Source organism: Stegastes partitus, unplaced genomic scaffold (genome assembly GCF_000690725.1).
Source record: "Stegastes partitus isolate 25-593 unplaced genomic scaffold, Stegastes_partitus-1.0.2 Scaffold3689, whole genome shotgun sequence".
NCBI lineage: Eukaryota > Metazoa > Chordata > Actinopteri > Pomacentridae > Stegastes > Stegastes partitus.
In genome coordinates this window covers 26874-41598 of record NW_007581420.1, presented here as the reverse complement: position 1 = coordinate 41598, position 14725 = coordinate 26874, and the positions used below count along the sequence as shown (strand labels likewise).

Below are 14725 nucleotides of genomic sequence, written 5' to 3'. Positions count from 1 at the left end.
AGCTTTGGCTTAATATAAACAAACAAACAAAAACAATCTATAGTGTAGTTTCCTGTGAGTAGCTGCAGCCTTTGCAGCGCTCCCCGCTCACCGCTGCGCGCGATCGCCGGATAATTAATGTAAACTCAGGCGTCGTAAGTTGTGTTGTGAGGAGTTGCCGCCAACCCGCAGCCCGACAGCACCATCCGTGTGCACACTGCGACACCCATTTTGATGTTTATGTGAGCGGAGAGCGCTTCCTGCAGAGAGGAGCTCCGGCCGGGCTCATTTTCGCCTGCCGGGTCAGCCGCTCTGTGTTTCAGTCTGAAGCCGTTGGCTGCTACTGAACCGTTTGGCTCTTTTCTCTACTAGCGAGCAAACCTACAATCTAGACCCAACTGTACATCCAGCTCCTTTTTCAGGGGATTTATCATCATATGTGCCCGTGTATCCAAAACACAGCGGTCATTGGGGATTCCTAGCAGCGGCTGGCCGGCTCTCAGGGCCGTTATAACGCTTTTTTCGAGGTTTAATTAGCGCTAGAAAACAACGGTGGTGGAGGAGGAGGAGATTCCATATTAGGAGCACAGAGGAGAAGCACCCCCCTTGTGTGATTTGGAGCTTTCGGTGAGTGTTTACCGTCTTTTTACGCCACATTGGCCGTTATAAATTGTACACCGGCGCGGGGTGAGCGCGTGCGGCCGCGGGTACCGGGGTCCGGGCCGGTTATTGCTCCGTTTCCAGCGTTTATTTGTGTGTTTTCTCTCGGATGTGGTGGGGGGATGGGCAGCGTCGGCGCGTGAGTAGGCGCGCGCGCGCGCGCGCGGCTTCGTGCGCATGTGTTTCGCGGGGCAGCTTCTCGCGCGCGGTGTGTGTTTGTGAGCGCGCGCCGGCTTCCTGCAACTACCGCCGCCTGTGAAATAATACGAGCAGCACCAGAACCAGCGGGCTTTATCTGGCACCGCTGGAATAATGGGAAAGTTTATGTGCGCAGAACCTCTCAGAATCACGGTGACTGAAAAATAGAGCAACCGGAAGACGTTTAGAAGCGGCCATGTGACGGTAGTAGGACAATACGGCAGCATTAAAATAATAATGATGGCAGTAATAATAACAACAAACTTTATTTATGTGGCAGGTTTGCAGAAAAAGAGCAGCTACACCTTTAAAAGCAACTCTATGATGTCAGAAAGGACAATAAAAATATGAATGGTGAAAATAATGTTAAACTTTATTTCTGTAGCACCTTTCAAAATAAAGTACAAGTTGCTTTACCAGAGAGAGCAACACCAACAACAAAAAGTAAAGCAAAAATAATACATTAAGAAGGCAGTAAACATAATATTATTATTAATAATAATCTTTATTTCCATTGCACTTGTCCAAACCAGAGTTACACACCGCCTTACAAAACAAAAAAGACAATTAAACATCATAAAATAGAACATAATATTTATTTCTGTAGCATTTTCTCATCCCAGTCACATGCTCCTGTTCAAAAAACAATAACAAAACACTATAAAGCAACAATAAGATTTTACTAAAGACGAACAATATAAAATAATAAAAATAATCGTCTTTATTTTGCAGCACCTTTCCAAACCAGAGTGACTGGATGCACTGGTAAAAATAAAACATTTAAAGAGCACAATAAAGCATCATAGCAGTATTAATAATCTGTGTTTCTAGAGCACATCTCTTAAACTAGAGTTGCTCTCAAAGAAGAACAACAATAAAACCCAATAATACCTTTTAGGTTTAACCAGAGATCAGACTTCTTACTTCATTTATTTTAATGTTTAAACCATTTAAACCGGTGTTATGGATCCGTGTTTGCGTTCTCGCTCTATGTTTGGATTGTGGTGAAATGCGTTGGTTTCGTCAAACAACAACAACAAAACCCGGAGCGCCTTTGAACCCGACCTCAGACTGTACTTTCAGCTCCGTTGGTGTCCAACAGTTGTACTCGTCGTACCAGTCTGGTGTGTTGTAGCTCCACAGCAGCTCGCTCTGAGGTTTAACCTTGATTATCTGCAACTTACACTCCATTCACAACTGGGCCAAAGTTCACTGTTGTCATTATGTGTGTGTGCTTTTGTTTTTTTTCTAACCTTTATGCCAATTTGATGGAAAGCTTACTAGAGTGCTGTACAGCTGGTTGCTCCAAAGCCATGGGCGGTGTGGGGGAGGGGTGAACACACACTCTCTCACACACACACACTCACACACACTCTCACACACACCCAAGAGGGCCACTTGCCAACCTTGTGAAGCTCAACTCAATGACACAATGTACCGGTCCCAGATAAGCCTTCGGTATCTGAGCTGGGAAGCAAACGGCTGGTCGTACAGACCCACCGGCTAGTCGAGCTTTAATGTAGTCGCTTCTTCCAGCACACGTCTTTATTGTTGTCGGATACTTGCTTTTTTTTGCCCGCGTGGCGTTTTCTGGTCTGATTACATATTGCAGCAAATATTTGAAGTGGGTTATGTAAACAGTGATGTGTACGGGGTGCTGGTGTCGTTGGTTTTATAGTGGAATGAATCGTTATCGCACGTAAATCGCGGTTACTCAACGAAACCACAAAACAAACTTGATGTATACACAGGCTAAGCAAAAATAACATATAGCCAAACATCTTCGCTCCACCATTGGCTGTAGTTCTTGTGATTGTTATGCGTTATGGTGTGATTTATTCTTGTCGTTGTCGGTACAGTAAACTGGACGCCCAATCCGAGTGCCGAGTGTTTGAGCTGTAGTCCACTCCGTGTTCTTGTTAAGCGATTGCTCACGTTGTTTTTCTACGTTGTCTAGACGAAAACATGGCAGCGTCTAGTGCACGTATGTACACATCCGAATACGCAAATGCTTGATATCATTATGTGTAGAACTGGATGAACTCCACAGGTGTGCAGGTCGTAAACTGGTCTCCGGTCGGCCCTCGTCCTCGACTCTTTGGCCAGTCGAGCTTGTTGATTGTACTTCTGCATTATTTTTGGTCGTTTGGCTGTTTAACCCTCTGAACCACAAGCTGTTTCTGGGTTTTTATTTCGTTGCTTCGGTCACATTTTTACTCACTGTGGGCTCATTTTTCTCTGTAAAGTCCTGCACCTCTATGGAAACAGTACGACTGTGGCTAGTAGCAGAGAGGACTCTAGAGAAGCTGAATATTTGTTGTGAAAAAATGGAATAAACCTATAAGCAACATTTTCCAAACACAGCTGTCACCATTACTTGGAAAATCTGCGCTCTATATATTGTAGATGTTTTACTACTTGTACGGTTTTTAATTAATTTCCGTACTTGTCTCCTATCTGCTGGATGTAAACACAGCCTGCAGTTCAGCAGAAAAGTCAGATTTGTTTTGTCATGTTGGCAGCTGAGTCAGTAACGGAGTCCCAGGATCACAGATGTTTTTGTTTTTTAACAGGAGAACAAGTAGAATAAAGAGATTGTGATGAAATATGTCGATTTTAAGCTTAGATTTGTTAAACTTTCCAACGGAACGGCACGAGTAGTTCAAGGACGGTGGGAAGTTTGACAGTTCTTTCAGTTTTTAGAGTTTCTGGCTGATAAATTGTGTATTTTTTGTAAACAACATATCGTGCTTTGCAGGTTTTGGTGCTCAGAGGATTCATTTGTTTTGACTATTGACTCCCGTCGAGTTATTTCCTCACATCCAGATGCGCCACATGTGTCAGCGGCCCTTCAGTCTGTGTTGGTGCTGGTGCACCGATGATGCTTTCAGTAGTTTTAATGGCCTGTTTAGTGCATAAGTCGTGTTTAAGACGTGGATGCTCTTTGGGACAACTGTTCAGCTCGGCGTATGAAGCGAATCCCCGCGCCCTGTATCGGCTCTATCACTCGTATATTGGACGTTGTGGAACTAAAGCTTGGAGCCCGATGTGTCTTTCGCTCTGTGATCAAGTGACTTGAACAAAAATCTGCCTTTCATTATGGCGTGTGCGCCACCCTGTTATATTGACGAACATGTCTGATGTTATGTGACATCGCTGCCTCATCAGTCTGTTGAAGCGACGGCGTTCTGCCATCGATGTTCGCAGGTTCAGTCGGATATACCCACAAGACACACCAACAAATCTGTGCCATGTTTTCTAAAATCGGGCAGCGCATCAAGTGGTGTATAACGCATCAAAAACAAAACTATTGTTTGCCTCAGTCCCAACGGCAGCTCCTGCTGGGATTAGGTCGCAGCTCCGACAGTGTCACTTCCCAGACGGTCGTGTCGCCCACCATATGCACCCAAGTCCTGTGTCACCAAGTCGTAAGCTCGTGCTCGCCAAGCTGTTAATGGAACAGTGTCAAGGTTCAGAGTTGTGTTGTGTTAAAAGTGAAGTAGGTCCAACCTGGTGAGATTGTGACTTCTCCGGATGAGTTAGCGAGGTTCCTCTTCAGACACGAAGCCGACACGTTCGGACGCCGTCTCGTTAATGGACGTCAGAGCGAGTCTAAGAGCAGCTTGAGTCTTTAGATCAGGACAAAGCGCTCGTCTTTACTTCTGAACTCTGCTCTGGATCTCTTTTGATCGCGTGGCTGTGTACAGCTAGAGGCTTACAAACGTCCTTCTTGTTGTTTGGGTTGTGTTATCAGTTGTTCTCGGTTAATTATTTTGCCTGAGAAATGTGAGAAAACAGTGAAGAATCTGTGTTACTAAAGCACAAGACAGCGGCTTCAGGCATCTGATGTCGTCCGAAACCAAAAGGTAGAAAATCCGCTGAACTTCACGAACCAATAAGCTTTCAGTTCTCACATTTGCAGCTCTGCGACTTTGCTGTTTGTGCTTAAATAAAGATTTTTATCAATTATATAAGTAATTGCAGATCAGTTTTCTGATGGCCAAGTGATGCACAGCTGAGTCAAACCAATTCTGCAAATAGAAATGGTGCCATTTTAAATCGTGCATTCATGCATTATGTTCTGGAGTCATGGGTTAGGGTTCAGACTAGTGACATCGATATGTGGAAGCTAAACATGGCCGTTGGACATGACCACTGATGTTTAGCGTGTTTGACATCAGCTGGTTCAGCACCTTGGACGCCTTAAAATACCCCCAAAAAGATGATTATTGATGATTATTCTCTCACGTTACATGACATCTTCCACGCTGTGACCGATGTGTGTCCCAGCCAGAATTTATGACTTATTAATTACCTGATATGACCCAGTTTCTATCTTATCAGACGATGCGGTGCGTTTTCCCGGCAACATACACAACACACGCCTTATCAGCGCCGGGCTACATCATAATCCAATCCAACACCCTGGTGATAAACCCGACTCTCTGTTTTTTGTTAGCTGTTTGCTGAATCAGGTCATTGGTGATTATCGCTTTGGTATAAAATAACCGGGTTGAAATGATTTCACACGCTAGCGTTTTACATGTATGTAGGCTAATAAGGCTAGCAGGTGGAGCGATTTCAGTCGAAAAGATTCCCGTCGGTTGACTACAGCCCTATTTTTCCGCTTGTTGCTTTGTTGTTTTTATTTTCCAACTCTGCAGTGATTCTCCCAGACTGAGACGAGGAAACGAAAACTCTCCTTTGATATCAGAATCCGTCAGAGAGCGGTGGAAGTAAACCGGGCCGCCTCACCTTGCTGCGGCGGCTGCGGCGGCGGCGGCGGTACCTGTGTGGTGATGGTGGATGTGCCAGCTTAGAACGTTTCCACAGCGTCTGTTAACACTCGAGGCGTAACTTGTCCTGTTTCTGAAACTTGTGCAGCAGCAACATTACGTAAGCAGGAGATGATCTTGGTGCTGCGTTCGTATTTCCTTTCAGTATTTTGATGGCTGCAACGTGATCGCATGCAGGAATCTGATATGTGGGATGTGACAGCCGATGGATTCAGCAACTGGTTCTGCTGAACATCTGCACATTTCCCCATCGAGCGAGGTTTTTTATCAGCGACCTCACTGTTCCCGACACCACAGGACGGTGAGGGAGATGTGTACATTAAGCTCAGGGGAATATAGTGTGACAGGTATACAGTGGATTTGTTTATTTGCCGTCGGTGCAGCAGCAGCGGCGGCGGCGGTGCACATGTTGAGCACAGGAGACAGGAATATGGTTGGCTGCAGAGCAGGCAGCTGAGTCATGTTATCTACACAGGACACATTGATTACTTGGCCTTAATAAATCACAGAGGAAGCGTGGTGGAGTAGTACAGTTATGTAACCGCCGCTCGTCACTGTTGTGAATTGAAAGACGGAAAGACAAAATGGACTAAAGTGCAGTGAGTGAAAATGTCTTCCTTAGTTAGGTAATGGCCTGACACGAGACGCACAAATATGGAGCAGGCGAGGAGAAGCGTTTGCCGTTATTTACAGCAGCAGGGCCGTAACCTAAACAATGAGCGCACAGTTTGTGTGCACGATTCTGATGATTAGAACGACCGGCTGAATTAAATTAACTCAGAAATTTGTGAGGTCATGCAAACAGTCACGCTTTGTTTCTGTTGAATCAACGCGCTCCTCACAAACCCGTCCGTAGAAACGCAGCGCACAGCGTCGTAGCCGTGGCGACGGAGGCGGAGGTGTGGCAGAGAGGCTGTCAAAACAGAACTGAGTGGTCGGGTTTAGTGCAGCTACACGCCCAGAACTTTACGAGTCGATCCACAACCTTTGGACGCCGTCTTGAAACGTTCGTTGACCTGATGTCTTTATCTGAGATCAACCGGTGTGACTCTGGTGTTCTTATGGGACCACAGGACCAGGTTTTATAATCGGGTTGCGTCACACGCTGCAGGATATTTTCAGGATTATCGTGCCGGAGGGAGCGGAGCGCCGCCTCACGCGATCTCAGGGGGAAGCAGATGTAAACAAAATGGAGGCTGTAGTAAAACCTCGCTCGACCAGTTTGGATGAGCAAATGTTTGGGGAGTTGTGGTCAACCGGGCTTGTTTGTTCCGTCTGCGATGAACCCGGTACGACGTCTGCTCACGGAAATAGTTGGATGCTAGTTTCTTGAACTCTTTGGTCCTGTTCTCGTCGTGTTGTTGTCGTTTTTATTTTTGTGTAGTTTTCCATGTTGTCCAGCCAAACGGGACCAAACAAAGCAGCTCCTGTTGCTGCTGTCAGGAGGTCGACCTTTCTGCGTATCCCTGATTGTAAAAAGTGAAGAAGTGTGCGTGTCTGGTGAAATGGCCTGATCCGGCATGACCCAGCACGGCACCAACAGATATCAACAGATAAGCTGTTCTTCGAAGCTCATTTTCTCCGGTTAGATGCTTGTGGTGACTGTCGGCTGTACGACACAACCAGCAGCAGCAGCAGTGTTGTTTAGTTTGTTGTTTTCATGTGGCATCGAAATAACGTGAAGACAGCTGGAATGTGTTTACAGGAGACTAACGGAGCCCTGAAGGTTGGTTTTTACAGAAAATGATCGCAGTATAATTCAATAATTAGCACAGAAATAACTTGTCCTCATTGTGTTTGGATTCACAATCCCTGAACGTAGCTGGATATCAGGATGCTTAGTGTCGACGAGTAGGTCTAAAATAAGTGTGATTTATATCAGTGATGCACGATATTAAAACGTCTGGCCGATACCGATATCTGATGTTAAGATATTCAGTGTTCACACCGAACAATGAGTATAAATAAGCACTGTGGGAAAATGATTCAAAAGAAGCCCAAATTAGACCACATAGTTCTCTCTATTACATAACAGAAGTAAAACATTTTTAAACATATTTAAGTCCAGGACCATTTAAGTGAAAACATCTGTGAAATAGCAGCGATATCAAACGTAGAGACGAAGGCGCTGACGTTAGACCATCATTTAGTGATGCATGATATTAAAATTTCTGGCCGATGCCGATATGTGACATTAAGATTCCTGATATCGCCGATAACTGATATTACTGATGTCCATATTCAGTTTTTGTTCACATCAAAAAATGAGTATAGTTAAGCACAAACTATTCAGAAGAAGCCCAAATTAGACCACACAGTCTTCTTTATTACATAGCAGAAGTAAAACATATTTAAACATGTTTAAGTCCAGGACCATTTAAGTAAAAACATCTGTGAAACAGCAGCGATATTAAAAGTAGAGACGAAGACGCTGATGTTAGACAATCATCGGTTAAATTTGTTCATCGGACCGATACCGATATATCAGAAATAAACCTAATATCGGCCGATACCGACGTGGTCGCCGATATATCGTGCATCCCTACGTTATATTATGTAATGTGCTCTTTATTTAGCTGTTTTTCAATAGAGAAAATGGAACATTTACTCTGATTTGTGCCGTGCTCAGTTTGAAAGCAGGGAGTCACCCACACTCAGCCATCCAGGCCTCGGTGCACACAGCGAGCTGACAGCAGTCACATGGTGTGGTGGAAACCTCCAGGGGTCAAGTTCAGCGCTGTGGAGAATGCCTTGCTGACCCTCCCCCTCTCTTCTCCACCCGCCGGCCTTCGGAGGTTCACAGGCCTGCAGCTCCTCTTCCCCCCGCCGCTGATTAAATGCACCCTGCAGCTTCACCCCAACCTCTGGGGGAACGTCCCAGCTCACAGGGTGGATGACCACATGAATTAGAGCGCCGCCATGTGAGACGTGTTGCACTGGATCGTAGGAGAACCAGGCCTGGGCCACATAATGTGTTCCGTTTTAGCTGAGCGGATTTTTTTTAAATAGATAAAAACAGGTTTATTTAGAATTTCAACCACTATATCTCTAATTAGCTGCTTTATTCTACAAGGCACAGTGGAGGTAATAGATTAATGTTAACACAACAATGAGAAATAGTCCAGCTGTAGAATGAGTCAAGGCTTTAGTCTGAATGCTAATGCTGGCTATTCCTCTCTACTGACAACAATATACAGATAATGATTTATTTAGCCTTTATGCCTTTATTTGACAGTAGAGAGAGAGACAGGAGAAAGGGGGAAGGACCTGCAGCAAAGGGCCATGGGTGGGATTCGAACCCATGACCGCTGCATTGGGGACTGGAGCCCCAGTACATGGGTCGCCAGCTCAACCAGTGGAGCTACAGCGGCAGCCCATGGTTTATTTTTTTAATTAAATCAAACATTTATGTTTCTTTATTTCTGGAAAATGTTGTTTGTGGCATCAACGCTTCATCTATCACGGTTTGTCGTTTATAAAACTTTAGCAATTTCGATAATATTTTAATTAACTGTTCAGCTGTACTTGCAATGACTTGTGTTATTGTTCCATAAAAGTTTTTCATCAGCTGATAAATCCAGAACGTCTCCTTCGGTGTTCCACGCTGTGTTTTGTGAGCTGCTTGAATATTTTTTTGGTTTCGTTCAGCATGTAAAAAAAAAAAAAAGACAAAGCAAAGAGAGCTCATTATTAACTTTTACTGGCTGCTGCTGAGGTCAGACGAGGTAATTTTCACATTTAGTCTGCGTTTACAGAAACAATGGTTCTGCTTAAGAGAACCACAGCTTTCTGGTTCCTCTCAGTGAGACCCGTGTGTCGGCACAGCGGGTCGACTGCTGCTGATGCCTCCTCCAAGAAGAGATGATTCTGGCTGAACCTGAGTCTCAACGAAGTCCAGCTTCAGGTTGCAAGCGAGCGGCGTTGACGAGTTATTACGCTGCCGGGTAGAATAACCAGTAAAATGTGCTCACTGCTGTCTGTACGTCAGGATGAAGCAGAGGCTGGTCCGACCCGGACATGGTGTGTTCTGTTACGTCCTGTCGGTACCAGGCGTACAGGAACCTAAAGACACGAACTGATGACCAAACTCAGACCCTTTTTTTGCTGCGCTGATGAGGAAAGTGAGCTCATTGTGAATCAGGGCTGGCTCGGTTTGGGGAAGCGGTGCTTTTTGGGCCGACGTATAAAAGGTTCTGATTGCAGCTGCCTCGGGGTCCCATCTGGGGACACAGGAAGCTAATCAGCAGAGCTCTGGCGTGTTCGCTGGTCCGACTGACCTCTGCTCAAGTTCTGCAATTGTTTCTTCAGTAAGTGATTTCATAAAAGTACAATCAAATCAAATCCGCTAATGACTAATAATTCAGTTTTTTTATTATTATTATTTCTAACTTGGCGTATTTTCCATTAACCCCACGAACCCCTAAGAACTGCCAACGGGACTGAGAAGTATTTTATTATAAATCACCCAAATTCCACCTTTTATTAAAGCCAGAAACTGAAAGAAAGAGACACAGAAACTTTCTCATTGTCCCTGAACAACTCGGCTCTTCTGTTTTAACCTCGTTTAGGCTTAAAAATGTGACATTTCTTCAAAATGTCTTTTATTCTACAAGTCTCACATAAAAGAAAATCACCAAAATAAACTGTTTGCATGAATCAGATTCTGCAGAAACCTAAAAATTCTGTACAAGCAGGAAGCTATTTGAGTGTTAGCTTAAAACACTAAAAGACTTCTCGGCTGAACTGCAGGATGTGTTTACAGATCAGCATAATAATCGATATATTGCACATTATTTTGATTTTGGATTCTCTTTACTTCTGGACATGGTTGTGTTGTTTCCATAGAGGTGCAGGAGTTCAGTGGAAGTTGTTCACTGTGCGACTTAGTTGTAGTGATTCAGAGGAGCAATAGTGCAAAGAGCGTTTATAATATTAGAGTATAAAACACGAGCTCTCTGCAGCGTTACTGTAAGATTGATACAATCAACTGAAGGGAAACAGAAATCAGACACAATTTGACGTAGTAGAGGTCGTAGCAAATGAGAAATACGACACTTAAAACTACTCATTCCTTATTATTGCTGGTCTGTCGTGTCTCTTAGTGAGTCATGCTAGCTGTGAACTCTCTGGTGCCAATATCACTTTTAGGGAGTGTGAAATTATTGTCTATATATATGTGATAGTTACATCGAAATGGGGAAACGATGGGGTTGTTGTTGTTTATTAACTTTCCAGCTGTGTGTTTCACAAACTCGTTAGCAACTTGTCATGAAGACACAGCTCCACTGTGATTGTTCTCTGCTACATGTGCTGCAGACAGCGCATAGCGTACTGTAACAGAGTCGAAGGTGACCTGCAAGCATCCTTCTCTGTATTATTTCATCTATGGGCAACAAACACAAGCTCACTGCGGCTTTGAGTCTGACAGATGCTAATCAGCTGTATGGATGTTTTGTTAGCGGCAGGAGGAGACACTTCCTGTCCAACCTCATCACCTGCAGCTCCGTCCACACATGCCGGTTTGTTTATCCGTCCACAGCTCTCTGTTCAGCGTATGCTGGTGCCGGAGATGATGTTTCCTCGCCGTAACAGATTTTACTTATCATATGGAGAGCTGAGCGTTTGGTCTCTTCCTCCTGTTGATTCTGGATAGATGCAACGTCGTCTCCAGGACAGCGATGTTTATCAAAGCCGCCGATTCATTAGTTCCAGTTCCACTGCTGGGATTTCTGTTTTCCAGAGAAACAGGCAGATTTCCCCAGCCTGCCATCAACAGGTCCTGCTCTTTGTGAGACTCCTCACTTCCTGAAAATCTCTACAACAGATGTGCAGAGTGCAGAGTTAGCATGAGCCGTAATAGCCACACCGGCTTGAACAATGCAGCGATTATCCTTTAAGCATATAGTATTATAAGGAGGCTAATAGATTGTTGTAGTTATCTGTAGTTTCTGTGCATCACATGTGTACAGAGAGCAGTGTTGGCTTCAGTTCTGCTTGCATCGGCTGTTTTCTTTTTTTGCTTTACTATCAGCAGCTTACTCACAGCTGTGAGGTGATCAGCTGACTGATCTCATCCAATCGTGGTCCTGCAGGTGTACAGGCCACCGCGGCCCGATGCTGCTGCCGCGGCGGCTTCCTGCACCACCCAAACCACCTCCTTCTGTTGTTTTCACATTGTTCTGATGTTTAATGTGCATTCGTGTTTAATAAATGGGGGATTAGTTCTCCCAGCTTGTTTTCTGCTTTGATTCTCTGAGAACTCCCTCTCAGCAGCTGGGCCTTTTCTGACAGATCTGACTGTAAAATAATCTGCCGTAAAAGGCCGACTCCTTGATACGAGCGTCTCTGATTGAACGACGAGCGCTGCATCAGAGAGTAAACTGTGACAGGAATTCTCATTTCTGCTCGTTGGCTGGTTTTGCTGATGGGATCCTTCCAGTGCAGCTGTTGGCCCTGTGGTGCCAGAAAGAGAAGACTCGGGGTCAGTGGGCATCCTGGACTGGGTTAAGCCGCCAGAACAGGAACGCCACGCTGCAACTGCAGATTGTATTATGTGGCATCGACTGCTGACTCCGGCTCTTCGGCCTCTCGCAGCGCTGTTTCTGTCAATCACGTTTGATTCTGTCAGTAGAGCGTCGTAGTGGACGTGTAGCACGACTCCAGTCTGGCAGCGAGGCCGGTCTCGTCCAATAGAAGGTCGTCGACTTTCACAGCACAGAAAGATGTTCAGTTTGAAACACAGTGCTGCAGCGTTAATACATCGTCAGCGCAGCAGCAAAATAGGATATATTAAAGATAATAACCTTCTGAATACCAACATCCATCAGCAGGTTGGGACGGCATGTCGTCTTTAGAAAACCAGTTGTTAGAGCCAGAAACTGTGAAAACTCAAGAGTCTTTAGATTTTTTGTGTAAAAATGGTGTTTTAAAAAAATGGTACATTTCATCAAAATCACTTTGTTCTAAATGCCTCATTTGAAAAATCCTCAAAAAATAAACACTTTGCTCCCAGTTCCTCACTTCTTGGTTCAGCTGAGAAGCAGCGAGTGACTCTGAGTGACCGACAGTCGTGACAGAAAGTCATCGAGTATTCGGCTGAACTGCAGGCTGTGCTGAGACCGAACAAAGAAAAGACAGATATGGACCCAAATTAGAGGGATTAAGAGCAACGTAGAGCTCGGGATGGTGAAATGTCTTTGTGGAGTTGATGTTAAAGTGAGTATTGGGTGAGAAGTGCCTCGTTTGTAGAGGCTGCCGATAATAGCAGTGGTAAAGTATTCATAGTACGTACAGGTGTTGGTGTTGGTAACACCTGTGGACACCTGCAAACAGACTGCACATGCTGATACCATTTTTAAGGACAGTATTGTTGCATCAGAACACGACTGTGTGCAAATGAATTACTTGGTTTTCTCAGACTCATTCAAGTTCTTTTTTAAATTTATTTTTTACATTGCTGAAGTAGACATGGCACACTGTAGATGATTTGAAGTTAAATCAACGCCTGTTCATTGGTGGACATTAAGTGACTAAATCATTTTTATTGTTGTATTAGACATCAACCATCATCTGTGATCATAAACGTCTGATCCTTTATGAGATGGTTATAAATACAAACCTGCACTAAACTTTTCCAAAATCGTTGCTCTGTTAGAAAGATATCAAACTCCTCATGGTGGGATAAAGTGATGTTTATCCAATTTATTGTTGTTTTTTGCCCCTAAAAGGTCAAAGGTCACAGCTTCTGTGTGATCCCAGTGTTCTGCAGAACCACTGTTCTGTTCGTTAGCTAACGACCAGAACCACTGTTCTGTTCGTTAGCTAACGACCAGAACCACTGTTCTGTTCGTTAGCTAACAAACAGAACCACTGTTCTGTTCGTTAGCTAACGCTGTAGCTCAGGGACAGAAGGCGAGGCGGTGACCACGTTGGTTACTGTGGTGATTAGTAGATGTGCTGTGGTGCTGGGTTGGAAATGCATGCAAAGGGCTGAAACATAATCTACTGTTATGACTGCAGGTTTTTCCTCGATCACAACCAGCTTTATTGGCCAAAGGGATCTGACTCTGTCTGTTGTTCCTGTCGATGAACTTTCACACTTCACTACGTCTGTGAGTCTGGACAGACAAGGCTGTAGCCTGACTGGTCGGTGTCGGCATGAGGCTGCAGGGCGGCGGTCGTAGCTTTCTTATCTGATGCTGCTTCTGCTTCAGTGAGTCAACGCCGAGCTTTTAATCCTCACATGTGTAGTTCACGGTGAAACAGCAGCAGGTTGACCACGTGTGATGTGAGTCTGAAGTTTTCATGCCGTTCATCTTAAACTGACTTCTTCTAACCTCTAAAAGGTTGTGAACGTGCAGCTGATGACTGTAATCCAAGTAAACTGATGCTACATGTTATTCTACATTATAGCAGGGCCCAGTGTTGCATTCAATACAGACACTAGACAATCTTGCTGTTAAAACCAATGATGTTAAAGTTTTATTAGAGCTGATGCTTTAATTGATCGGCAGTCAGATCGGTTTTGTGTGTTTGCAGCGCTGAGCTTCCACTCCCTACAGGTACAGCAGTCGTCCACAGCTTGTGAATAACTCAGACGCACAAACCTAAACCTGGTAAAGCCCACAGACAGTAAAGTTAAAGCTACCAGTCCTTAACCCTTCATAGGGCGCTCTGTGAAATACTCGGAAAATGAAAATTTCACCCTTCAGGTGTTATTGAAGGATATTTCAAGATATCTTTACTTTTATGACTTTAAAAAAAATGCAAATCAAGATTAATAAAGTTACCTTATATGGTAATTAGCCTGTCTATGGTTAAAAAAAAAGGGAATTTATATTAATTAAAAGACAAAGTTAAAAAAAAAATGCAAAAATCATTTATTTAGAAACATTTTAGTTTGAGGTAATTATACACAACCAGTAACGAAGCGTTTGTTTAGTGACATTTATCGTAAGGTAGTGATATTGGCATTAATATAAAAACTAAATCAAAGGTCACATGGTTCTTCAACCTCAGGGCGGACATGTTGAACGTCCCAGGAAGTTACCAAATATGGTCACTTGTTCCATAAAAGGGTTAAGAAACCAACA

At 44.2% G+C, this 14725-nt stretch overlaps 1 protein-coding gene across 1 annotated transcript in view; it reads left to right on the top strand.

Moving 5' to 3' along the window:
- Positions 1 to 298: 298 nt before the first annotated feature.
- The window catches only part of LOC103376167 (F-box-like/WD repeat-containing protein TBL1XR1), a 41255-nt gene continuing 26828 nt past the window's right edge, over positions 299 to 14725 (top strand). Inside the window, exon 1 of the mRNA XM_008306536.1 lies at positions 299 to 606. The gene's annotated coding sequence lies outside the window, so the exon portion shown is untranslated. The remainder of the gene's footprint in view (positions 607 to 14725) is intronic.